The 25,249-nt window shown below is 45.3% G+C and overlaps 1 long non-coding RNA gene across 1 annotated transcript; it reads left to right on the top strand.

Moving 5' to 3' along the window:
- LOC140693190 (uncharacterized) lies at positions 1-10,138 on the top strand. Its single transcript, XR_012068905.1, has 4 exons — positions 1-107; positions 1,733-1,892; positions 4,971-5,227; positions 9,877-10,138. It is a non-coding gene; the product is annotated as an uncharacterized lncRNA (long non-coding RNA).
- Positions 10,139-25,249: the final 15,111 nt, after the last annotated feature.

The following is a 25,249-nucleotide window of genomic DNA, read 5'->3' as shown; positions in this document are numbered from 1 at the left end:
TTGAGAGGCCCTTGTCATCACTGTCAGTATCATCATCATCATCATGATGGAACGGATTCCTCTGGACAATTCTAGGAAAATAAAGAGATCGGTGGATTAATGTGTAGGTAAGTGTGTGCATATACAATAAGAACAGTTATCAGACATTAGATGCAAGATATCTACTTTATTTAGAGAAGAATGTGGTCATGAAATCCTGATGTAGTGAATGAAGGTAGCAGTGGGAACAGAATAGTCAGTGGAAAGGAGGAGGAAGTGAGTGAAGTGGGGAGCATAGATCCTTGGTTAGCCGATCATCAAATTGGTGAGAATGAGGGGAGTGTGTTGGCAGAATCATGTCCCTCCCCCGCCACAGGTTAGCCAACTGTGACATGTTTCTGTACATGGTAAAAGGGATGACAGATTATATTAGGAGAAAAATCTTAGAGGATTTCTGTCTTCTAAATTGTCTATTAGCCTTTTAAACCCATGATACATTATTAAAGATTAGTGGAGGGCCACAAATAAAAAGGATTCATATAATCTCACCACACATACTGAATGTAGAAAGACTAAGGAAGAAAAACAAAAAGTCATTCATAAGTGCCTTGAACCTTATATTGCTCATGAGAGGAAATGTCATACAAGGTGAATGTCACAGCCACATACATAATGCCTGAATGGGAGGGGAGAAGGGGATCCTGAGAAGAGACAATAGGGTGAGTAGCCTGGATTGTCCAGGTGGGCCCAATGTAATCACAGGGTCCTTAAAATGGAGGACATAGCCCAGCTGAGTTTAAACTCAGAGGGAGGTGTAGCCATGGAGCAGTGTTCAGAAAGGCTGCTGGCCATGAAAATGGAGGAAGTCATGGGGCACAAGCTAAGGAAGTTGGGTGACCTCTGGAAGCTAGAAAAAAAACCAAAAACAAGGAAACATTCTCTTCTAGGTCCTCTAGAAGGAAGGAACCCTGCTGTTAAGTTGAATTTAGCTCAATGAGAACAGTGTTGGATCTCTGACCTCCACAGCCATAAGGTGATAAATCTGTGCTGGTTTAAGTTGTTAAGCTTATGGAAATTTGTTACAGTGGTAATAGAAAAATAACATAGTGGGCGGTAGTGTAAGGGATTAAAGGTCTAGGCTGGGGTGTGGAGAGGATTCTGACATTTATACTGAAAAACAACCAGGTGCAGTGGGAAGGTGTCTTAAGGAAGACCTACCTGGCAGGGCTGTTAAGACGACTGTTTGGAGTGAGGAGAGCATTGGATTAGAGGAATCAATTAAATCTCTACCAGAAAAATAAGGAATAAAATAACAGGGCTTCAGTGTTAGTGGATGCAGGAATGGAAATGTGCAGAGGGATATAAACATTACTTTGATATTAGCTACAGGTTTGATGACTGCATGTTGGGGAGAGTTAGCCGATGTGTGGGCTGAATGTTTGCATCCCCTCAAAATCCATATGTCGAAACCCCATCTCCCAGGATGATGGTATGGGAGGCGGGGCCTTTGGGAGGTGATTACTAGGATAAAGTGAAGTCATGAGAGTAGAGCCCTCATGAATGGGATTAGTGCCGTTATAAAGGGTCCCAGATTGCTTGCTTCTCTCTGCTCTCTGGCCCATGAAGATAGAGGGAAGACAGCCATCTTCGAGCCTTGAAGGCTATTCTCTCCCAGATACATTGACCTCAGCCTCCAAAACTTAAGGAATATGCTGGTTGTTTAAGCCACCCGACCCACGGTAATTTGTTACAGCATCCCAGACTGACGAAGACAGTGGAGGATAACACTGAGTTTGGCACTGATTGCCTGGAGAATGCTGAAACCCAGGGAAGTGGGCAGCACAGACATTTACTCATTTAATCCTGCCAAAAGAGTAGGGGATAAAGTCTACATATTCCTCGCTATTTGAAAGGTAAGGAAAAAGAGGCACAAATAACAACAACAACAACAACAACAATAATTTTTCCAAGATTCACACAGAACCCCCTGGAGGCAGAGTGAGAATTTATACTCAGGCAGGCTGACCCCAGAGCCCCTGCTCATAACTACTAAGTCAGATCACCTTGCTTATGTGGATCAATTTTTTTCAAGTGTGATATGAGGGTACTGTGTCCAGTAACTTATAATTTCAAAATACCTCACTGTAAGGGAATCATTAGTCGCAGGCTTTGCAAACCACAGAAAGCTAGACATACAAAAATAACTCGTTAGAGCAAGATAACCAATAATGTTTTTAAATATTATACTTGCTGAACTTTTGCAATAAAATGTGTATTTATAATTCTGTCTGGCTACAGAATAACTTCATAATCCTGAATGTGGCTGGTGGCTCCCATGGTGGGCAGCACGGCCCTAGAGAATTTAAGTGACTTGTGCAGCCTCGCTCAGGAAGCTTGTGGTGGTATCAGAGCTATAGGCTGGGACTTTTCCTTCCTATCCAACAAGTCCCTCATGGAGGCTTAGAAGCTTCTCCTTTGGTGCTCAGCTATCTATCCGTACATATGACATCTTGTCAGGTGTCCCAGCCTGCTCCTGAACATCAGCCAGAACCCACTTCTGCTCTTTTCTGGCCAGGTAATACATTCTAACAACTTCCATTGACTTCTTGGCATCAGTTCTTACCTGGAAGGATAGTGGCTAGAGATGTAAATGTGTCCACATGACAGGGTTTTCATACACATAGCAGGAGTTTTCAAGAGAAGAAAACGTCAGGAAGATGAGTGGAAGCAGGTCATTTAAAATACCAAATGGGTACTTTCAATGTATGTTTGTCTTTCCAAGTCCATACTTGTTCTGCTTGTGCATTACAGGCCAGTAAATCGGGAGAGCAGGTTTTGGGGCAAGAAATAGCAACATTAATTTGGAAAGCCAGCTGAGAAGATGGAAGTCAAATGTCCTGGAAAACCATCTCCCAAAGTCAGAATTCAGGATCTTTTTTATTAAAAAGGGGAAGCAGGAATGCTTGGTTGTTGCAAACTTCGTTTATGAATTCTTTGTTGTTAGAATCTTTTGTTCTTGCAGCTCTTCACCTGGGTCAGATCCGTGTAAACCTCCAACAAACAAATGTTATTTCCTATTTTGTAACTTGTTATCTTTATACGAATGGAAAAGTGTTAATTTCCTTTAAAGTCAGAGCCTTGAGAATAGGGTCTCCTGTATTTTTCAGGCGTTAGGCAACATTGTTTTACAAAAGGTGCAGAACCAACAAGACTGAACCTAGGAAAAAGGGCACAGGGTTAAAGTCAAACGAACAGATCTAATATGGAGTCAGATTTGTTCTTTCCTATTTCAGTAGTGCCATGGAGAAGGCACTTTGGGCAGCTTTTTGTAGGGTCCTGGAGGCTTTCTCTCTCAGCCTCTGGGCTCCTCTATGGTAAACCCTTCACAGCTGTCTGGCCTGCTGGAAAACCACTCCGACTGTTTTGCCCGGAAGATGTGTTCGGTTTATAACTCATCTCTACTCCTTGGAAAACAACTCAAGAAAAACTCAGTTGGTTTTCCACCAGCCCTTGGCAAGGTTGAGGGATAGAATGTTATTATTTTATAAAATAAATTAAAAATAAAAAAATAATAATAATAATAGAAGAAGTCTTTAAAAAAGCACTGGGCACATAGGAGAGAGTCAATAAATGTTTCCTGGCTTAAATTAACAGTGATGGCTCATGGTTCCATGGCTGCTGTATTTGCTGTGCTAGTTACTCCTTTGCTCCATTACAATTTTTTTTAACTGAAAAAGAAATACATGCATATGGTTAAAAAAATTCAAACAGAGCACAAAAATACACAAGTGAAAGAAGTTTTCCCTCATTGTCTGTTCTTTCAGCCCTCCCTGGAGATGCCACTGTTTACTATCCTTTGTGTGATTTTCCAGATATGCTTTGCATATTCACACCTATGTATGTAAATTCCTTTAAACGTTTACTTATTTTTAATTTATAGGGGTTTAAATCCTCAAGTGCCTTCTGCCCGGGTAATAGAAAAGAACAAATCTGACTCCATACTAGAACATTTCCTTTGACTTTAACCCTGTGCTCTGTCTCCAAGGCTTCATCCTGCTTGTGAAACAATGTTGCCTAGAGCCTGAAATATACAGGAGAGCCTATTCTGAAGGCTCTGACCTTTAAGGATTTTTAACACTTTTTCATTCATAAAAAGATAACAAGTTGCAGAATAGAAAATAACGTTTGTTTTTCTGGAGGTTTACAGAGATTTGGCTTAGGCGGATAGCTTCAAGAACAAAGGATTTTAACAAAAAAGAATTCCTACACCAAGAATTTGCTACAACCAAGCACGTAGGAAAGGAGCCTGAACTGTGACTTGGGGAGATGGTTTTCTAGGACATTACTTTGCCATCAAAGTCTACAGAAACTTGCTATTCCATGCCCCAACATCTGGTCTCCCAACTTACTGGCCTGTCCTGCACTGAGGAGAATGAATTTGGACTCAGTAACACTCCTATCTACCCAGCAAGCTGGGCAATGGAAATTAGGACAGCTCTCCCACACCCAGGGACCTACTGTGAGCCCTTGATGGTTCCCCTAGGGTGGGGTGTGGTTTAATCAGGCGGGATGGGGACTATGCACCAACACTCAGGCAGTATGCTCCCTCTGGGGCTCTGATTTTATACCTCCCACTCCCCGCCAGCTCAACACCTGGGATAGTGGAGCTAAGGCAGAGATCTTGCCTGCCTGTTTCCCAGCGTGTAAAAGGGGAATATGTACTCTTCCCAAGGTAGTTCTGAGCGACAACACCCTCGGGTGCTTGGTTCCCAGAGCAACAGGAAACACATCTCCGCGTGGGGGCAACGGACGTGATCCCATAGGGGTTCTGCAGAGGCCTCGACTGAAGGGCTGGACCAGGGAGATAAAATTTGAGCTGCGGGCCTTGAAGGGTTACTGAAGGGTACATAGGCAGGTCTGCCGCCTCCTTCGGGGTGCTCCAGAGGTAAAGCATTTTCTCTCCATCTCTGCTACTCCCCTCCCCTCTCCAGATCCCTCTGTTCTCTCTGCACCTCCTGTCCATCTGTCTCCCTACACTTTTCCCCTCCTCCCTTCCTCCTCCCATTTTCTCCCTCCCTCACTTCCCCAGCTTCTCTCGCAGAAACCAGAGGGTCGCTGGCACGACTGTGCATGCGTAGTCAGTGCCAGCTGGACCGCGGGTTGGAAGCTCCAGCTCAGAGCCGGGGATCGGCCCCAAAGGCTTCTCAGCTCTGCCAAGGGCCGGGGCCTCCGGCTGTGGAAGTGCAAGGTAGGGGCTCCCGGGAAATGTTCAGGCTGCTGGGGGAGGGTGGTCCGCGTGTCACAGCGCTCGAGGGTGCGAGTCAGCGTGTGTTCAGCTGAATTGCTCGGGCCAGGCCCCTCTGCCCCAGCGCCTCGGTCACACCTGTCCAGGGCCAGGTGTGCACCTGCCACCTCTCGCCCCAGCCGGGCTCCCCTCAGTCCGCGGCTGGCGTCCCCTTCCCCTCTCCCGCCTGCGAGAATTCTCCTCCCAGGCTTCCTCTCCTCGGCCGCCGACCCGTCCCCACCACTGGGCGGGCTGTGTCCCGCGCGGGCGGGTCTGCGGACCCGGACGGGGGCGGGCGGCTTGGGCTGGGGCTGGGGCTGGCCTCCGAGCGGGGCTGCCACACGCGTCCCCCACCCAGCTCTCTCTGCCCCACGACTCCGGGGCTGCCCTCCTCTCCCTTTCCCGCTCCCTGCGGACCAGCTCAGTGGCATGGGCGCTGCTCCCCGGGCTGAAAGCCTCAGGTTGTAAATACCAGCTTCTCCTGGTGGAGTCGGCAAAAGGGAGCGTCAGTGCTAAGGGAGCTTCCGTCTCCTCCCTCAGTGTTTCTGCCCCAGGTAAGTACTTTGAACACTTTCAGGTGTTATGATGGCGGTGCTTGATGATGTCACGTGTTTTTATAGTGAGAGGGGTTTTAGTGGTGAAAGCAGGGCTTGGTTCACCTAAAAATGAGCTGAAGGTATGAGGCTGTGACATCCTCCAGGCTTCCCTCTCCCAGGGTGAAATGTGTGACCGTAGATTTTAGAAAGATAGTTATAGTCCCTAACTAGCCCAGCCCAGCTAGTGTGTGTTAACAGGAACAGCACCACCAGAGGCCTTGGAGACCCAGGGGCATTGCAGTCCTAAAGAGCTCCTGGCACAGTTTGGTTTGTTTTGGCTTTTTGTTTTTCTTAAATTGTGTGGCACACTAGTTGTATAGAGGGGAAAATAATTGTCAAGAAATATTTTTTTCATATAACAGCTTTATTGTGATTTTGTTCACACACTATGAAGTCCATCCATTTAAATGGTACAATTCAGCAGCTTTTAGCATATTCACAGTGCTGCAACCATTATTATTCCAGAACGTTTTTCATCACTTCAGAAAGAACAGTGGAAATCAATGACCTATCCACCCTTCCCCAGTGGTGCTTCTAAAGAAGTTTCTTGGCTATTCCTGACCATAAATTAACTTGTTACATTCCATGAAAAATCTGGTAGGAATTCTAATAAGAATTACATTGAATCTGTCTATCAAAACAGGAATAATTAATGTCTTTATGGCATAAACTTCTTCTACCGATGAATATATCTGAGACCCTAAATTTTCATCTGTCCAGAGCCTGGCCCATGGGAAGTCCTCACAAATTTTTGGGCTTGTGAATGATGAGATTCTATACATTCTTAGTTGCAACTGTAGCTTTTCACAGAAGAGAAATTAACCTCAGTGAAGCCAAGTGACACTCTGATGGTCAGAAAGAGTGACAGACAGTGCTGGAGTGATCCAGTGGAGTTGGTGCTTGCAACCAGAATTCTCCACCACCTACAGCTAAGGGGATTACAGTGTTCTTTTATTTTTTTAATGACTTGCTTTTATTTTTCTAATTATTTTTTATTGAAGTGTAGTTAACTTACAATGTTAGTTTCAGGTGCACAGGAGAGATTCAGTTATAAACAGATGCATATGTATATACATAAGTTTTAGATTGTTTTTAGTACAACTCATTACAAGAACTTGAATATAGTTTCCTGTGCTATATAGCAGGTCCTTGTCATTTATTTTATATTTATTAATGTGTATCTGTTAATTCTCCCTTTCCTGCCTGCTAAACACAGTTTGTTTCTATGTCCATGAGTCCATTTCTAGCAGTACCATTTTTCCTAGTTAATATATGCTGCTTGGCGGCTTTCAGTTTCAGTAATTCCATTTTATCTGTGGGCGTATTTCTTCTGGTGGGCCTGTATGTGGTTTTCACACGTGGTAACAGAGATCTGTATTTGGGAGAACTCCAGGCCTCGTGTAGTCCCTGGTACAGAGCGCCCACTGAGCTGATGCTTGAACTGGGAAAAAAACACAGTAAATGTTAGAATTTCCACTATGATTGAGACTTCAAAGTTTCTGTAACCTCTCTAGCCCACCTTAATTTTGGCTGCACCCATACTGGGTAAATTGGTGGAACTCCATGTTATGGTGATGTAGAGACAGGGCCTTGTATGCTTCTTATCTTTCCTTTTTCTAACACTCATTCTCCTGGGCCTCCCAGATCTTCCCACAGTGGTGCCCAGGGCTGGCTTGGTGCTGCACTCAGGCAATATTTGTTAATAAGGCCCTTTCCTCATCTCTTCTCAGCGTCCGTTTCCTTCTCTGCACAATGAGACCGTAGACTAGATAAGTGCTTTTCAGTTTGTTTTAAAGCCATGTTTCCTTTGAGAAACAGAAAATGCAAATCTCTCCTCCCATCCCAACCCTTTAGATTTTGATACTTTCTCCAAGGAGTGACAGAGTTCTTTGTGGAAAACTGATGTGATTGTGATTCCAGGTGGCACAGAAAAGACTCTTCAGAGATTTATTGCAGGAAAAGGGCAGGAAAGGGGCTGTATGTCACACTTTCTAGTGTAAGCAGTGGAGAAGGGGATTGGGTTTAAATACGGTGTCTGATGTGGCTTCTCTCTAATCTTGCACAATGTGATAAACTTCTCTCCCTCAGTTTCTTCATGTGTCAAGTTGGGGTGATAGTTTTTTAGGGTTTCTGTGAAACATTATACACATAATCCATTTGAGTCTCGTTAGAAACAAGAGCTGCTAGGGCGTCAGTGATTTCTTTAAAAAAAAAAAATCTTGTCCATAGCACTCTGTCTGTGTGTATTTTGAAGTACCTGGAGGGTGAGTGTTGAAACTAAAGTCCATCGTCGGGCAGGTGGCCCATGGTTCTCTGCGCCCCAGATTGCCCCCTCCTCCCCAGTCCTCTTCCTCTCAGTCCAGGATGAAGTTCCCTAGTAGATTTACACAGAGGTCTTGTGGAAATGGCTTTTCATTTTATTGTTTCACAAAGGAGGGCTGCCATCATGATCTCTGTGGTCAGGTTTTGGTGAACTGAAGGCTATGCAATTGGGGGTTTCTATTTAATAAAAAGAAAAATAAATTACAAATACAAACTTAGACCTAGGTTGGTGACAAGGGCTCTTGGAAGTGGGGACCACTAGATTTGTTAGCTTCAGGTACAGTGGCCTCTGGCCACGAGGACCCATTCTCGTGCTCTGAATTTGGAGGGACCTTTGGGTTCAGTGGGAAATTTAACTGAGTGTATCTCATGCTCTAGGGATTGTTCTATTTGTGCTGTGTGTTCCTTATTTGAGACAGTGAGCTCATTTAACCTCAATATCCTCTTTAAAAAATTAGACTTTTAATTTTGTGATGTAATGTAGTTTCCCATGTAGTTGTAAGAGATAATATGGAGAGGGCCTATGTACTCTTTCCCCAGTTTTCCTTAATGGTTCCATCTTGCAGTGTTGGGGTACAATTCATTACTGACTCACTAACAATTTGAGGTTTGTGTTATTGCCCTTATTTCTATTCACGATTAAACTGGGGCTTAGAGAAGCACACAGGCCTGCCCAGGTCACCCACATGGTTAGTGCAGAGTCGGGTGAACTTGGGCTTGGGATTTCTAGGCAGTACCACTATGATGGTCTATGGCAGGGAGCAGCATTCACTTTGCTTGTTTATTCATTCATTCAACAAACATTTATTGAGTAACCTCTGTGGGTCAGATGCTTTCATAGGGTTATCAGATTCTTCAGCATTACTGAGAATCAGGTAGTGTTTTTTAATCTGAGAAAATTAGATGTGAGAAGTTATAACACCCACCTAAGGTAATATAGCTCATAAAGGAGCGATAGTAAATTTCTACAGTCCCCCCTTTTTATGCAGGTGGTACCCTAGGCATTTTACATTTGCAAACTTGCGTAATCCAGATATATTCTTGTAAGGCAAGGATTTTTTTTTAATTGAAGTATAGTCAAGTTTACAATGTTGTGTCAATTGCAAGATGTGTTTTGAAATTTGAATTAAAAAATATTTTTTGAGGAGGGTAAGTATGTTTGTTTATTTGTTTCATTTTTTAAAATGAGGTACTGGTGTTTGAACCCAGGACCTCGTACATGGTAAGCACGTGCTCTACCACTGAACTGTACCCTCCTCCCCAAGGCAAGTTTTCTTATCCATTATTCTGCAGCTTAGGAGTTCAAACAAATTGGAATTGAAATCCTGATGTTTCGATCCCACTGTGGTTCTTTTCTCTATATTCTGCTGAAGGGGGTTGGGGAAAGCCGTTCCTTTGTTCATTTCTTTATTCAGCAGTTTTGAGCACTGACTTTGCATCAGGGTCTGGCTAGGTACTTGGAAACAGAAAACAAGAAATGACCCTGCTGTGCAGGTGCAGCAAGCCTAGACCAAAAGCTGGGTAATGTGATCCGAGCTACACTAGCCATGTGCAGACGCTGAGGACAAACTGTACCCCCGGCTTTGCTTGGGCTTCCCTTGCCTTCTGGCTGGTACACACGAGGTCACCGCAACCCAGAGGGGCACACAGCCCACAGCAGAGTATGTATCTCGATCTCCTATCCCCTCTCTGCAGGGGCTGCAACATGAGCATCCCTCACTACGTGCAGTGCGCTGAGAACGACCAGAATCTCCCCGTGATGGTAAAAGCCGTTGGAATTATCTCAGAGGAGAATTTTTTTTGCATCTATAAGCGAATCTCCTTGGTGAGCCAGATCAGCCCGTGCGGCTCCCAGTGGGCACTCTGTATCCACTATAGGCACCACTATGCGCCCGAGAATGAGTGGAGAAACTTCCAGACCCATTGCAAGGTCGTGGGCCTTGTCACCATTACCGACTGCCTCTTGGCCAAGGCCTTCGAGAAGCTCCACGTGCAGAGGAGCTGTATGGCACCTCGTTAATGACTCTCAGCTCTTTGTCTTTGTGCTGTATGGGGAGGTGGCCGAGCAGACGCGCACCTACGTGGCTTTCAACCTACGAGGCCTGCAGGCTGGTGGAGAAGAGGATCGAGGACTTCACTGGGTCACTCTTCATCATTCTGAAGTCCAACTGGCTGAATAGGGCCCCCAACAAGTCTGGAGACAAGATCCCCCTCCTCTGCACCTTGTTTGAGAAGGAGGACTTCATGGGACTGGACACAGAGAGCAGGTAAGTCTACCTGTAGGACCGGCCACCCTGGCTGTGTGCCGGATTGCTTCCCTACATCCAGGAAGGGATCAGCAAGGAAGAACGCTGTCTTGTAGCCAAGGGTGGAGGAAGGTGCAGCCCGCCAGTTTACAGACATTTCAAAGTGAATCCCCCTTTGTTTCAGAGAGGTCCTTTTAGGGTTAGTGTGGACACTACCTCCTGCTTTTCAGCCAGGACCACTGGTGGGACCCCTGGATTTTCTGTCCAATAGAGTAGCCACAGCCAATGATGCTAGGAGCGCTGAGGAGGAGGCTGGTCTGAGCTGACATGTACTGTAGGTCAAATGCACATCAGACGCTGAGGCTTGTCTAGAAAAAGGAATGTATTCTATCTTGTTACTTTCTATATTGATTACATGTGAAAATGGTAGTATTTTACATACAGTAGAATAAGTAAGATCGGTTCTTAAAATCATTTTCTAATATTTGTTTTTTTGTTTGTTTGTTTAATTTTTAAATGTGGCAACTGGGAAACTTTCTTTACATGGATCTCATCTCATTTCTGTTGGGCAGCCTGTCCTGGGACAGTCTCATCCCTTTGCTTATAGATGAGATGCTGAATCCCGAGACGCAGAACGAGGCGCTGGTTGAGCTGCAGCTGGAGCCGGTGTCTGCTGCCTCCCAGGCCCAGCACCTGCACGGCTCAGGCCCTCTGTCCCTGCCCGACAGCCACCATGCCAGGTTAGGACATCAGAAACACCGCCAGGGACTTCCGAATGAACTCCTTATGCAGGGAATGTTGTGTCACGGAGTATGGGACAGAGCAGGGAAAGGTTCCTCCTCACTTTGCCCCTGTGATTAGGTCAAAGGCCTCACTTTGCCTCGGAAGTGCAGACGAGCTCTTCTGGGCAGCCTACCCCCTCACCCTCTGCTCTGTTTCCCCATGTGTCTATCTTGCTGTCCCTCGGGCAGTAAAGGTTGAGATGCCTTTACCGAGAGGTGGTTCCACTTTGCTGGGGAGAGTGAGGCAAGTTGTGTACCCCCGGCCTACGGCCTCGGGCTTTGAGTCTGGAGAGCGCTCATGGCGGTCCCAAAGGTGATGGTTGGAGGACCTGGCACGTGCTGCCGGGCCCGCTGTGGAGGCGGTGCTCTGTGATTCTTGAACATACCTAAGATCAGATCCTACTTTCTGGTTGTTGGTCAGTTGGAGGAGAAGATGCCAGAGAATTGATAAAAAGAATGTCCAGTCCAGCCCTGTGAGTGAGAGGCACAGGGGACCCGAGTCCCACCAGCGTGTAGTGCCTGGCGAACTCTGGATGAATTTTCAGTTCCTCCCCGGACATGCCTCTGTGGCTTAAGGAAGGGGCAAGGCATGTCGTGTCCATGATCTGTACTTGTCCTCACAGGGCCCTGTGATCTACATGTTCGCACTCCCCTTCTGCTCCTTGGAGATTAGGTGGCAGGTTTAGGAGCCTGGGCACTGCTGAAGGCACAGCTGCCAGCACCGGGCTTCTCCCAGACTGACTCCGTTCACCTCACCTGTCACCTCCTGCTGAGCCCCCAGGCGTTAGTCAAGGTAGGTACATCGGTGCAACATAAGCAGGGACCACCTTATCCCCCTGCACATACTGGTGGGTGAGCAGTGGAAGCCTGGAGCCCTGCCCCAGCCCCCTGGACAGTGCTTCCTCTTTTGTCATAAGAGGCACTGGTGACATTTTTGCTCAGCAACTGCTTGGCTCTGAGTCTGCAGACCCACCAGAGAATGCCAGCTTGTTTTTGCATTTTGAAGTCTGCCCTTGGGATTTGGCGGAGTAGCTGGATGTGTGCTTAGCACATAGTGGTTGACACTGTCCCCATTGTTTACCCAGAACCTCGGGTACCAGGCATGGCTCTCGGCATCAAAATACAGCAGCGCATTAAACCTCCCTCCTGGTGGGTCTGTCTGTTTTGGTACAATAAGCACCCAGCCAGCATCTGAACGTCAGTGAGTTAACGCGGCCAGTGAGCTCGGGTCAAGCACGTTCTTCTCCAGTCACTTTTACTCCATTGTTGCTTTTACTATTCCACAGTCATTAATTTATAAAGCAATGCTTTGGTGCAGGATCAGAGCCTAATTCTCTCCTGCTACTCTTGGTGGCAGTGAGTAAAACTGTCCAGCCTGAATTGCGACAAAATTTTGTAGCTCAAAAGCTGTCTAGATGCATGTAGGTGGAGTTTTGGTTAGGGGAGCTGATCACGTTGGTGTCCCCGGCAGCGCCGCTCCCCACAGTCTCCTGCCTTCCCTGGAGCAGGAGGTTAGTGTGGGTCTCACCGTCCCGCGTCCCTGGCCTCACACACTCAACTAAGCTCTTGTACAGGCTGTCAAAGTCATTTTTGTTCTTCTGTGTTTCTAATTTTCGCTTGTTCTTCTTTTCCTTTTTCTTTTTTTCCTTTTTCTCTTGTACTGCCCAGTGAGGATGTTGTTGAGTCTGAAAAGGTGAGATGTGCACACCCTGCATTGGAAATAGCCAGATCGCCCTCCGTCCTGTCTCCATTGCTTTAAAAAGCAAAAACTTAACAGCTCACTTGATTCATGTATTATCCTAGTCATCTATTTATTTTGTAATTTTTTGGAATATTTGCTTTCTTAGCACATTACCAATGGTGTTTGATACCTGTTAAAATCCTTGCTTTGAGGAACCTGTTTGGTCCTCCTTATATTTGGTGACAAATGCGCCCTTATTAAGTTTGTTTGTTTTCAAGAAGTGAGATGCGAATTGATTTAGGCTGCTGCTGAGGGATTCTTTTCATGGAGTATTTAAATTGGAAAGTCAAAGTCTGCAGCATCTTGCTTGATTCGGGCTTTTACACAAACGTGCTCGGCATGTGGTTCCTGGCTGTCGCTGTGTGACGTGCGTGACGGCGTTTCCAGGCCGGCGGTCACTGGTGAGGAAGTGGCCGGCTCGAGGGTGAGCAGCTGCAGGGGACGCTGTTTGAGGAAGCAGTCACTTTTTTTTTTTTGCATTCAACTTCCCCGTGCCATTTAGTTTACTTTGCCTTCATAAAGGAGCAGTATCGTGTCTAAAATCCATGCCACTCTTTTGTTCCCTTTATGAGGCTGGTTTCTCTGAGTATCAGGAATACATGGCCTTCTCTGAAGAGGCTGGCTCACCTGTATCTGGTGGACAAATGGACAGCTAAAGGGGACCGTAGGTTCCACTCTGTTTCAGCCAGTGGACATTCATAGCCGGGTCTGTGGTTTGCCTCAGCAGCCGTGCTGGCCTCCCTGCACCGGCGTTTATTTTAACCCATGTTGGCAGTAAATAGCTGACTCCGTATCTGTTGCAGCTGACGTCCACCACTGACGGCCGTGTCGTTAGTTTGTGGTAGTGAGACACCAACACCCCAGTCAGCCATGAAGGAAGATGCTTTGGCAGACCTAGGACGTTGCATTCTCACCCCCACCATGATTCATCTCACCTGGGGGAAGGGTTTGGCCACCACCATCATGCTGACCATGAGGCCTTGTTTCTTCTTTCATGCTCTGGTCCAAATGTCGACTCTGTGTTTTTCACTGACTTGGTCTCGTTTGAGACAGACCAGAATTTCTGAATGAGTCCATCACATTCTGGGTGGGGAACAGAACAGAATTAAGTGTCGCAAGTTGAATGAGTTTAGGCTGTCTGGGTTGGCAAATGCAGGGTGGGGTCTGTGATGACTGGGCTGTGCCCTGGACACAGGCCTTTCCTGTGGCTCCTGAGAGCCCAGGGGTCGGAGTGAGAACATCCTTGCTTGGGTTCCTCCATCCTCTTTTGCTCACTGGCAGGTGTGTCTGCTCACTAGGAGCTCCCCAAGACCTCGGGCCCTTCAAAGCTCAGACCACGGACAAACCTTGGGTCCCTTCTCCTGGGCCTCCTTTGTGAGAATCCAGTGCCTTCTGAGGTGACCCGTGCCAGGAGATGCCTCCCCCTCCAGGGAGCACCCTTCAGAGGACTGTGACTCACTGCATACTGCTGTGAGCTTGTGGGGTTCTGGCTGTGGTCCCTGCAGAACCAGACTTGAGATGGGCTTAGCGACGGAAATAACAAGACTGATTCCAGGGCAGGGCCGGGGGGAGGGAACAGGGGAAATTTAATGTGACCTCAAACACCTAGATGTGTGCTGGGGCTGTTACTAAAATGGGAAGCCTGGGAGATACCTGCCAGGAATCGAATTCCAGAGTAAATGGTGGACATGAGGCATTTTTTAGATGCCATTTGTCATCCAAGTTAGGACTTCAAAGAGGCACTCGGGTCTATGAGCCTGGGGATAAGGTGAAGGTGCCGGAATAGAGATACACGTTGGGATTCGTCCTTCTTAGCTGGTGTTCACAGCCTTACATGTGGGTTAGCACTTCTCCAGAGGTGCAGATTGAGGGTGAGGGAGGGCAGGGCTGTGTTTCGGTTGGAGGAAAGTCCAGACCATGCAGCTTTGGTGTGTCAGTCAGTGGCGTTTGCCATTTTCAGAGCAATGCCATTTATCCTTAAGGGGCCGGGTGGTGGGCAGGGCCAGCCAGGAAGAAATCTGAAGGGAGGTTCGTGGCCACGTGTGTGTCTTGGGACGTTGCAGAGTCTGCAGGATACGGGAGGGTAGACTACTCAGAAGCTGGACTTGGAGTGGGGAGTGGGGAGAAGGTAGTCACACTTACTTTTGAGGGAGGGAGGGAGGCCTAGGGAGTCCCCACCCTACCGGACTCGATTTCCCATGAGCAGAAGGCAATCATACAGGATCTGAGATGAAAAGGGATGGGTGCTGGGAGGGGAGCCAACGTGGAGAATGGTGCTTGGACTGTTCTAGAATAGTCTCCCTGTATAATAGAGTTAAAACAACCCAGACTCTAAAGAATATTGATAGTAACTGGGGAGGAGGCAGTTTTTCTGGCCTCCTAAGGGTAAGTCATGTATCCGGGGATACACAGAAGAATCGGGCAGTCTCTTGCGGGGGCTTGACCCTTACCAGGGGGAACAGTGCAAGTTTAAAGGGAGATAAGGGCAGCGGAGGGAAACTAGCCAGGCCCCGTGTCAGGTACCAGGCGGCCGCCCTACTTTCGAGTTGCATTCACATCCATGCCTCCCAGGTGTGCGGTGGCAGCCCCGTTTTGCAGATTGGGAAGCCTTCTCAGAGGGTTTAAGGAATTGGTCCATTTAGCGGCTAGTAAATGCTGTAGCAGGATTCAAGCAGGGCCTTGTCAGACTTCAAGGGCATGTTCTCTCTACTAAGTCCTGTTGTAACTGGAATGGTGAAGTGAGTCAGTTTCGGAGCCTTTCAGAAAAAGTACGATTTAAGTGCCTCAGGAGTATTTCACAAAGCTCAGCGTTCTTTGACGGTTTGGAAGCACCGCAGTGCTTTACACCCTACAGATGTAAGGTTTTACTCCTTTGACGATGACGTGGTTGCAAATGACGTACAGGTGCAAAACCAGACTTAGCAGCTTCTGAAGGGAAACTCTCCAGTTCTCCCTTGATAGGCTGTCTTCCGCGGGATGTAACTCTGCTGCAGCTTAGGCCTGAGGTTTTCGTATGGAGTGAGGGTTTGATAGCAAATGTTAACATAAAACGATCAGATGGAGAAAATCGACGTTGGCAATTTATTTTTGGGTTTCATTAGAAAAGATGCATTGTTGGTTAATAGCCCATATAACGTATGAAATTGAGTACAGAACATTGCATTTCTTACTTTCTACTTAGAAATGTGTTCTATTGTAAGGTTGTCTGCTTTGAAAATTCAGCTCAGACACTAGGGCCCCTGTCAGTGTGTTGGTGTGATTGCATTTACACAGTGCATGTAATCTGGGCTTCCTCAGCCCCAAACACTGCAGTGCAGAGTCATGGGCTGTAGCAATCACTTAGTTACACAAATACTTCTGAAACTATATGATTCCAAAAAAAAAAAAAAAAACAAACGGAGAGAGAGAGATTGCCTTTATCAAAGTTCCTTTGGAATTTAACAGCATACTGTTGTTGAGCAGCTCTGGCTTGCTTTATATAAGAATATATACATTTCTTTGCATGTAACTTGGTTCTTGGACTAAAACACCAAGCTCTTGCTTTCCATGAGCCACAAAAATCGTAGCCAGATGACACATGTATGAAACATTTTATTCTTTTTTTCTGAGAAAGGATCCTTAAATTTGGGACTTGGGCTCTGATTTTGCTTTTTGCTCTTCCCACCCCTCTTGTCATCTCACTCCTTTTTCCCACGTGGCCTCCAAGATGTCATGGTCTCAAAGGAGTGGGTGGACAAACACCAGTTGGTTGCCATGCAGTGCTGCTGTAGAAGAAGCCCAGCCAAGAGCTAAAGGGTATTATCAGAGAGGACTTCCTGGAAGAAATGGGCTCTACATTCAGTTCTGAGGACAGACTAAGAGTCAGCCAGGAGAAGGAGTCAAGAAAGTGGCTCATGTGGCAAGTGCAGCCCAGGCAGAGGCCTGGAGGCTTGTGGTTGGGGACTCGTGGAGACTGCCCTCTGTGGTCCAGGGTGGAGGGTGCCCTGCTGGGGAGGACACTGGAAAGGGTCTGGGAGGAGGGCTTTGGAGGAGCTTGGGTTTTACTAAAATTGACACAGGAGGCAGTGAAGGCTGTCAGCAGGAAGTGACCCTCAGGAAAGGTACTTCTGGTTTTGCTTCTGATATTCTACAGAAAGAAGGGCCGGGACGGGCGAAAGCAGGTATGTCTCTCCCTTTGAGACCCACCCCGTCATTCATTTATTTATAACACGTGCACTTCTGAGTGTCTAGTGTAGAGAGGGTGGACCCACATTAGTAAGCAAAATGCATTAGCTTCTTGGGAGCTTAGCAGTGTCAGAAGTTGACTTAGCCTAGAATGTTCTAGGAACAGAAGAACAAAGTGGGGAGGTTGGAGGGAGGGAAGGCTTCCTTGAGAAACAGTCAAAATGAGCCTGGAGGCAAGTGGGAATTAGGAGCAGGTTAGGGGGCCCCTGAGGTCACTGGGGACCTGGGTACTGAGGTGAGGCTGGGCAAGCAGGGTCTGGGGTGGGGATAGAATTCCACCAGGGAGACTCTGAAGGGTTTGAAGTGGGGGTGATGTAATCAATTTTGTGCTTTGGGAAGGCTGCCCTGGCTCTGTGTGTGTGTGTGTGTGTGTGTGTGTTTGTGTAGCGGGGAAGAGGAGGAGGGTGCCACCAACTGGCGGGGTCATTAGAAGACCATTCTCAGGCTGGGAGGTGACCAGTGGGAGAGGTGTGTCTGGGCTGCTTGGGGACGGCAGGGGCAGTGTGGATGCCGGATTTCCTTATGGGGCGGGCTTGTTAGCGGGGCCGCTCTAGCTATACCTTGTGGCTGGAAGAAAACAGATGGAGGCCGCCAGGTGGACTTTCTTCTCTCCTTCCCTGCCTTGTGTGATGATCTTAGCTCAACCAACATATGGAACAGAAGAGCTAAGTTCCAGGGTAGCCCAGGATTTTGTTGCACTCGTTCGAGTGAGATCAGATAGGACATAAGTTTGTGTTCAGATCTGCATGTTCACTTAGCTAGAAACGTCCCGTGTTTTGGATTTCCATAGGGGTTTTTATTCTTGATAAAAATTGCTTTCTTGGTGAGAGGAAATTTAATACAGCTGTGGTTTTTCTCAAAAAGAAATCATATCTTTTAAGAAATATAATATTCAAAAGAATCGGAATATTTAAAAATGATAAAGTAAGGTTTTGGTGTAGTTTCTTTGGTTTCTGAGTTAATGTGCAGTTAGAGCCTTTGCATTACTTAATAGCACATACTTGTCAGTATTTAAAGAGCTGTTAGTGGGCGCACCAGGCCCCACCTCTCAAAGAATCGCTAAAGTTTTCTCTGAAATAGTGAAGTCATAAAGCTATTATTTGCAGAAGCGAAACAGCTGGTTTATAATCTGCAGCATAGCTCCCTTTATAAAATAATAATAGGATCAACATTAAGAAAGTGGAAGATAATTGATTTTCTTTTAAAGCTGAAACATAAAGTTTCTTGTGCTAATGTTGCAACTGGAAATTTTGAAAAGAAAAATCCTTCTCTAATAACATCTACGTGGAATACATATATGCCTTTCATGTTTGTAAAGTAACTGCGCAGTGGTTTTTGAAGTCAGGACCATTACACCACAGATACTGGCAGTGACGGTTGCTGGTTTTCAATGGAAGAACCTAAATTTGCCTTCTTCGCTTTTTTTATTTTTTGTAGTGAGTGGGTTGAGTAGTGCTTTGTCAGTATGATTTTGGGGCAATTTGGGGGCAGAAGTCATGCACCAGCAGTGAGATATTTCCATGCATTTTACTTTCTGGACATCAACAGGGCACATCTGGGGTTTGTACCTGCAGGCTGGGATGCTGCAGGACTCCCTGATCCATCACCGTTATGTCCTGGAGCTGCTGCGGTCAGTGAATTGTTTTCTGTGTCTTGGAGGTAAGGTGGTCTGATGCAGATGATCAGATGTGTACTTAAAGTACTATTGCTTGAAATAAGAGAAACCTAGAAAAATGGCTCTAACAATACAGAATAAGGGAGAATTGTCTGAACTGCTTGAAGTGGGGAGTCTTCTCAGGTGACTCCCTCACAGTGATCCCTTCCAATATCCGCCCCAGCCCTGCACGGTAGACCTGCTGAAGCAAGCAAGCACTTTGCTCAGAAACGCAGTGAATTTCCTTGTGCCTCTATTGGTTGCCTTTTTTTTTTTAAAGCACATCTTTCCCTTTGTTTAAGTGCCATCCGTGCCAGTCACCTCTTACACTCATTCTTCTGGACCTGGAACATACATAGCTGCTGAATGGATGAAGAGAATGTAGTATCTCTATGTAGTGGAACATTATTCAGACGTAAGAGTGAATTAAAAAAAATAATAAAAGCGAAGATGAAAAAGGCCTCCTGCTCTGGGAAGTCCACCCTGACTGTTCAACCCGCCCTTTTCCCTTTGAAACCCAATCCCTTATACTCCACTCTACTCTTTTTGATAGTACTTACCACCTTCAAATAAACTTTAACGTTTTCAAAAAAAAAAAAGACAGAGATGCTGATACCACTTCAACATGGACGAGTCTTGATAGCAGCATGTTAAGTGAAAGGAACCAGACACAAACGGCCACATATTGTTGATTTCAGTGATCTGAAATGCCCAGAAAAGGCACGTGCAGAAACAGAGAGCAGGTGATGGATGGAATGGGCTGGGTGGAGGGGGATTAGGGAGTGACTGCTAGTGACAGGGGGATTCTTTTGGGGTGATGAAGTGTTCTGGAAATAGATGGTGGTGAGGGCTGCACAACCGTGAGTGCACAGAAGGCAGCTGAGCGCTGTCTCTGGGAGTGCCTGTTGTTGGGGCGGCTTTATTTTGTTCTCATCCTGCAATGTGAAGGGTCATCTTCTGCTGTGGCCGTTCTACTCCTGTGAGTGGTGAGGCTCAGAGACTTTGCAGAGTCATGTTTCTTTTTTCCCCCTTGCTGAGTGTAGGCAAAAAAAGTTTAAGCCTGAGAAAGTGCTCCATGTGCAGATATGTCTTTCGGGCTTGTATGGTGTAAAAATCTTGAGAGCTTTTTAATCTTTGAGGACAGTCTGTTGGGGGAAACAGCCCGTGAAGCCTGGGTGAGACCTTGAAAATCTGTGCTTCCCTCCCTGACACGGGTGGGGATTTCACCCCTGTTCATGCAGTGAAGGTCCCAGACTGGTGAGCGGAGTTAACAGTCGTGAATATTTATGTGTATCCGCTGCTTCATTTTGGATATTAATTTCAAGCTGAGTCAGTTTGTGGCGGCAGCCTCATCCTACATCAGGAATTTAAAGTATCTGCTCTTTGAGGTGAAGACCAGACAGACTTGATTATTTAACAGTCTCGAATTGATATCTCAGATACCTTTGTCAAAAGCAAAACAGCAGAAATACAGACATCCTTTAATAACAATGTGACATGGAACGGGTTTAGTCTCTATGCCTCAGTGGCCTTATCTGCGGGTGGAGAAGATGATAAAAGTGCTTCTCTCAGATGGTGAGGGGGGAGTGAGAAGCACAATGGAGGCCTAACACGAGATGCCCATGAATGACCGAATTTCGTGCTCTCAGCCTGGTGAGGCCTCAGGGGCAGAGATGTCAGAACAGAGCAGTCCTACCCGGAGCTCGATCCACGTTGGCACCTGTTATGATCAGTATCACCACTGTGGATTATCAGGTAGTTTTAAGACTTGGTAATATGAATTCATGAATAATGTTAGAAGACTAGACATCTCAGATTCAGTTTACATAGTTCTTAAGATTTCCTCTGAGAAATGGATGGTTTCTTCCTCATCTTAAATCTGAGATGAGTCTGTAAAAAAATTCTGTATTCCTCCATCTTTTTGCTTTAATTCTCCATTTCTTAAAAACAAAGTTTTTAAATGGAGTTAATGGGGACTGAATTGAGGGCCTCATTCTTGCTAAGCACATACTCTCCCAAATGAGGTATAATCTCCAACCTGATTTTTTTTTAAAAATTTACTTTCTTCGTATTCAGAGGCCAGAGGCCTCTAATTCTTTATCTGGAGACTTGTCCATGAACCAGTAAATCTATAATTAATGGACAAAACTTAGTTTATTGAAAAAATCCATAGAATATTCTGCAATCCACCCAAAAGGAAATGCTAACTGACTTAAAATGTTTCTCCTTTATGGGGATTTCTACTTTTTGGTCTAGCTTAATTTATTAACAGCCATCCTCATCATCATAATGACCAAACTCACTCTGAGTAGACACCTACCTAAGGCTAAAATGATTTCCTCATGTTTTCCTTCATAGCAGGTGTTTGAGTGTAGGTATAAGTGTCTCCTTTTTTGCAGCTGAGGGATTGAGAGATGGGCCAGCTTGTCCCAAATCACACGCAGCTGGCGGTGGCTAGCTCGGTGCTGGAATCCAGGCTGCACAGGATGCATTCTCAATTTCTCCTCTAATTAGCCTCCCGTTGAGTGGTTACCCGAACTCCTGTGAGTCCATAAATGACCGATTTTAGCGATCTCAGCCTGATGAGGCCTTCAAAGGAGAGACACCAGTGAGAATGTGAGATAGAGTGGCATAAATTAAAATTGTGCATTTCACAAATGTTTTATTCTCAGGTAATGACTTAAAAAGGTAATTTTTTTTTTATTTTAGTGCTTTGTAAGCACTAGAAACAAAACCTTTAAAATAATTATTGTGCAAAGGAGAAGTTGGCTTTGAAAGTCGAACCTTTGCTAATGATGTTACTTGTCTTTCTCTAGTGGTGCTTATTGACTGAAAAATTTACAAAGACTGAAATGGTTTTATGTAGTCTTAATATGGAAGGAAAGATTGTCAGTGAGTATTGTAAATAAAATCCTTACTCTTTTCTTTCCTGATGATGAATATGTTAGTTGTTTTCATGGCTTAAGTACATTTCGTCTTTTATGAAATTTGAGTAATATCGTTTACTTTGACTGTGAGAGTTAGACGCCTTGAATACAAAGCACCGTAAAGGTGCTTAATAAAAATGTGCTGTCACAATGACCGATACTTTAGAAGGATCAACTCTGAATACTAAAAAGATTGGCTTGTTTCTGATGCTATTCAATATGTATATATATGATATATGTGAATATGGCTTAAAGTATCAAGGATACAGTTTTTTTTTAGTGCAGTATGAAGTTTTAATGAAATCTGTATCATTCTAGTGAGACAGGGACTAGTTAAATTGCCTTAAGCAGACGACCTTGAAGATTATTTACACAGAATGTGTATTGTTACAACTCAGAATTCATGTTGCCGTGTAACCATCCACTCAGACTTTTAAATTCGTGGGATTCTGACCAGAACCGTTAAGTTTAGAAAAATCCACATTGATCACTTTCAGGGAATAAGCTTCTCTATTTAGTGATTAAAGAAAATTTTGATTTTTTTCTGCACTCTTAACAGGTTTTAAAATATAAAATTTTTATTTGACATGTCACTTTTTTAATAGAGAGGATAAAGCTCATGCTGTTTTAATATGTAAATAAATGTTTTTGTATTTCAACAAACGTGTTATTCCTGGCTCTTTGAGAAATATTTTGCAAGATACTTAGATTACCTACTGTTGGAAAAATACAGACTTGACTTTTATGAATATAGGCGTAGTACAGATCTGTTGGTTTTTTCTACAGTGCAAAACATGAGGCCTAGGAGAGCTTTGCTGCTGATTATCAGGAGGAAAGATCCAAGATCTCAGTCTCCTCTCCTGCTAAATTAAGTATCTGGACTGAATTCTTTTCTCTTCTAAGATGAGTTTCCATGAGCCTATGTCTTTTGTTTATATTCAGGAGTATTAGCAATATCATATTAAATACTGAATACCCCTCCCTTCCCCCCGAAGCAAAGTCTATTGTGTGCTAAATAAGCTTTTAGTTACCTGATTCTCACCCTACAGGCAATTTTTGTGTTGCACCTTTACAGGCAACCTGGAAGGTCTTTTTAGCGATAGGTGGCGCTATTGCACCTTCTTACAGTCTTAATTTTCCTGTTTGTAAAAGAAGGCTTAAACGTTATTTTATTTTGATTTATTTCCTTAATGCTTCAGAATAGCCCAATGTCCATTATGTCTGTCTACCTGGAAAAATTATTCTGCTTATATCTTAGTTTTATTCTGTCATCTCGCTGTGAACATTTTAGACTTGCTGTGCAAAGAATGGCAAAATCGGACTTTTCTTCCAGTGTTAGAAACTAGTGAGCCGGGATTTTATAAAACAGCTAGAAGCGGCCTCTGGAGCAACTTAAAGGTAAAAAGTGTGTTGAGTTCACTGAGTATTGACCCTGCCGCTGTGTGTTATTTGGTGGTAGGGGATTTGGTACATATACGAAGGGGTGAAGTGCTTTGACTTGGGTTTGCGTGCACGCGCTGCCACTGAGCCACGTGAGCCTGAGCCAGTTTCTTCTGAGTTTTTCCCTCGCCTGTGATTTGGGGATGGTTGTATCTGCTTTGTACAATTGTGAGAATTAGTAATTATGTAAAGTGTTTACCACAGTGGGTTTGTCAAGAGGGCTCTTAAACTTTAGCTGCTGTTTTGTGTGAAGCCATCATTTGAGAGTCGTTGGCAACAACTAAGAAACAGGAAAATAAGAAAAGCTGGTTTTATGATGAAAGATATTTGAGGAGGTTCCATAATTCCTATACCTATAATTTAGCATCACCAGAGTCAGAACTGTTACACAGTCGCCATGAACCAACGTTAAGCCACAGAATTTTTTGTTGCTTTATATATGTTGGGGCCTCAGGGGATCCAAAAGTTATACACATGTTGTCTCCAGCAGCCAACTGAGAGATGACACAAAAGACAAGGCAGGAGATAAATGTTTTCTTTGTTACTGACGAAGCCACATTCTCCATGAACTTCAGGGCTGTGGGATAATGCGTGTCATGATACTGTGTAGCAGAATTAGAGACTCACCCTGTCCCAGCTATCTCTAGGCCACAGCGAGCCTTCCCTTGAGAGGACCTGCCCCTTCATACACAGGGCTGTCCTGCCATGGAGCTGAGCATCCAGGGTGCTTCCAAAAGGTGGTCAACACTGGAGGGAAAGGAAGGTTTTCACATGCCCTGCTTGTCTCCCCAGACTCACACATCACTCTGTTAGTGTGACGAGGTCTAGCTGTGGGCCAGAGGTCAGGGGTATGAAGGGAGAAATACTCTATGGCCCAGAGGAGTGGGAAGAGGCATCTCCTCCTTCAGTTTAAACAGGTGGTGGGATGGAACAGAAGGGTGCACCCTAAGTGTTTATAAAAGGAGAAATAAGGATTTCCTTTGGGACTTAGTCTAGCCAGGAAACACAGAAGACGATTAGAAAGGAGACTTGTAAACCACTGTATTTTTAAGTTGACATTTGTTGAGAACCAAAAATGTGCTACATTCTTTTCTGAGGGTTTTACAGAAATGAATCGTTCAATCTTCTCAACAAGCGAGTAAGGACGGTTTGATTGTTATCCCAGGTTTACAGTGTGGAAATTGAGGCACACAGAGGGTAAGTAAGTTGGCCAAGGTCACAGAGTTAGTAAGTGGCAGAGCTGGTATTTAAACCCTGGCTGTCTGGTTTTGAGGCTCCCAGAGATGGGCTTTGGGTTTTTAGATGTATCTGCATCCCGGGATTTCTGTACGTCTGTGCATCAGTTAGCCCAGAAAGGACAGAGAAGGGAGAGTTACACAGGTGCTCAAAGTCGTGTCTCGGCCACTGTCCATGAAGAGTGCACCGTGATTGGCGTTAATTGTTTTCCAGGCAGTAGATATGTTTGTATAACAGAAATTTAGTCCATTGAGTTAATCTAGAAACCCTTCCTGCTCTGCTTCTGTCCACGCTTGCCATGTGAATGCCCGGGATTTGGCCGTTGAGGAGAAACTGTACTCATGGTTGAACTCTGATATCGCAGTCTGGTTCATAAGTTTCACGTCTTCTGTTACATTAAGTTTCTGGTTTTCTTGCATCAATGTCTCATGAGTTTGGTTAATGTGAAACCAGTCCATGGGAGCCCAGGAGTAATGACGGTGTAATTTCTTAGCACGTTGTGGTACTTCTAGCCGTGCAGACCTGACTGGAGGATGTCCGCCTTCCTCACTGATTTCCCGCAAGAACACGGTCATCTCCCACCCCCGGATATGAGGCTGGGAGCTCTCTGAGTAGGCCAGTCAGAGTCCAAGTCCAGCAATCAGAAAATGATGAAGTACCTGGAAGTGGGTTTAATAGAAGTAAGGGGCTTCCAGGTAGTCCGATGGGTTGCTCGAATAATTTGGTGAAAAGCTGTCGACTGTCTGTGGTTTAGCTGCTTCTTTGCTGTTGAAAAGTCTGTATTAGATGAAGGGATTTTAAAAAGCAGAAAGGAGTGA

The sequence above is a fragment of the Vicugna pacos genome, unplaced genomic scaffold (genome assembly GCF_048564905.1).
Source record: "Vicugna pacos unplaced genomic scaffold, VicPac4 scaffold_19, whole genome shotgun sequence".
In the NCBI taxonomy this organism is placed as follows: domain Eukaryota; kingdom Metazoa; phylum Chordata; class Mammalia; order Artiodactyla; family Camelidae; genus Vicugna; species Vicugna pacos.
The sequence above is the reverse complement of the archived record's forward strand: the minus strand, read 5'-3'. Positions and strand labels throughout refer to the sequence as shown.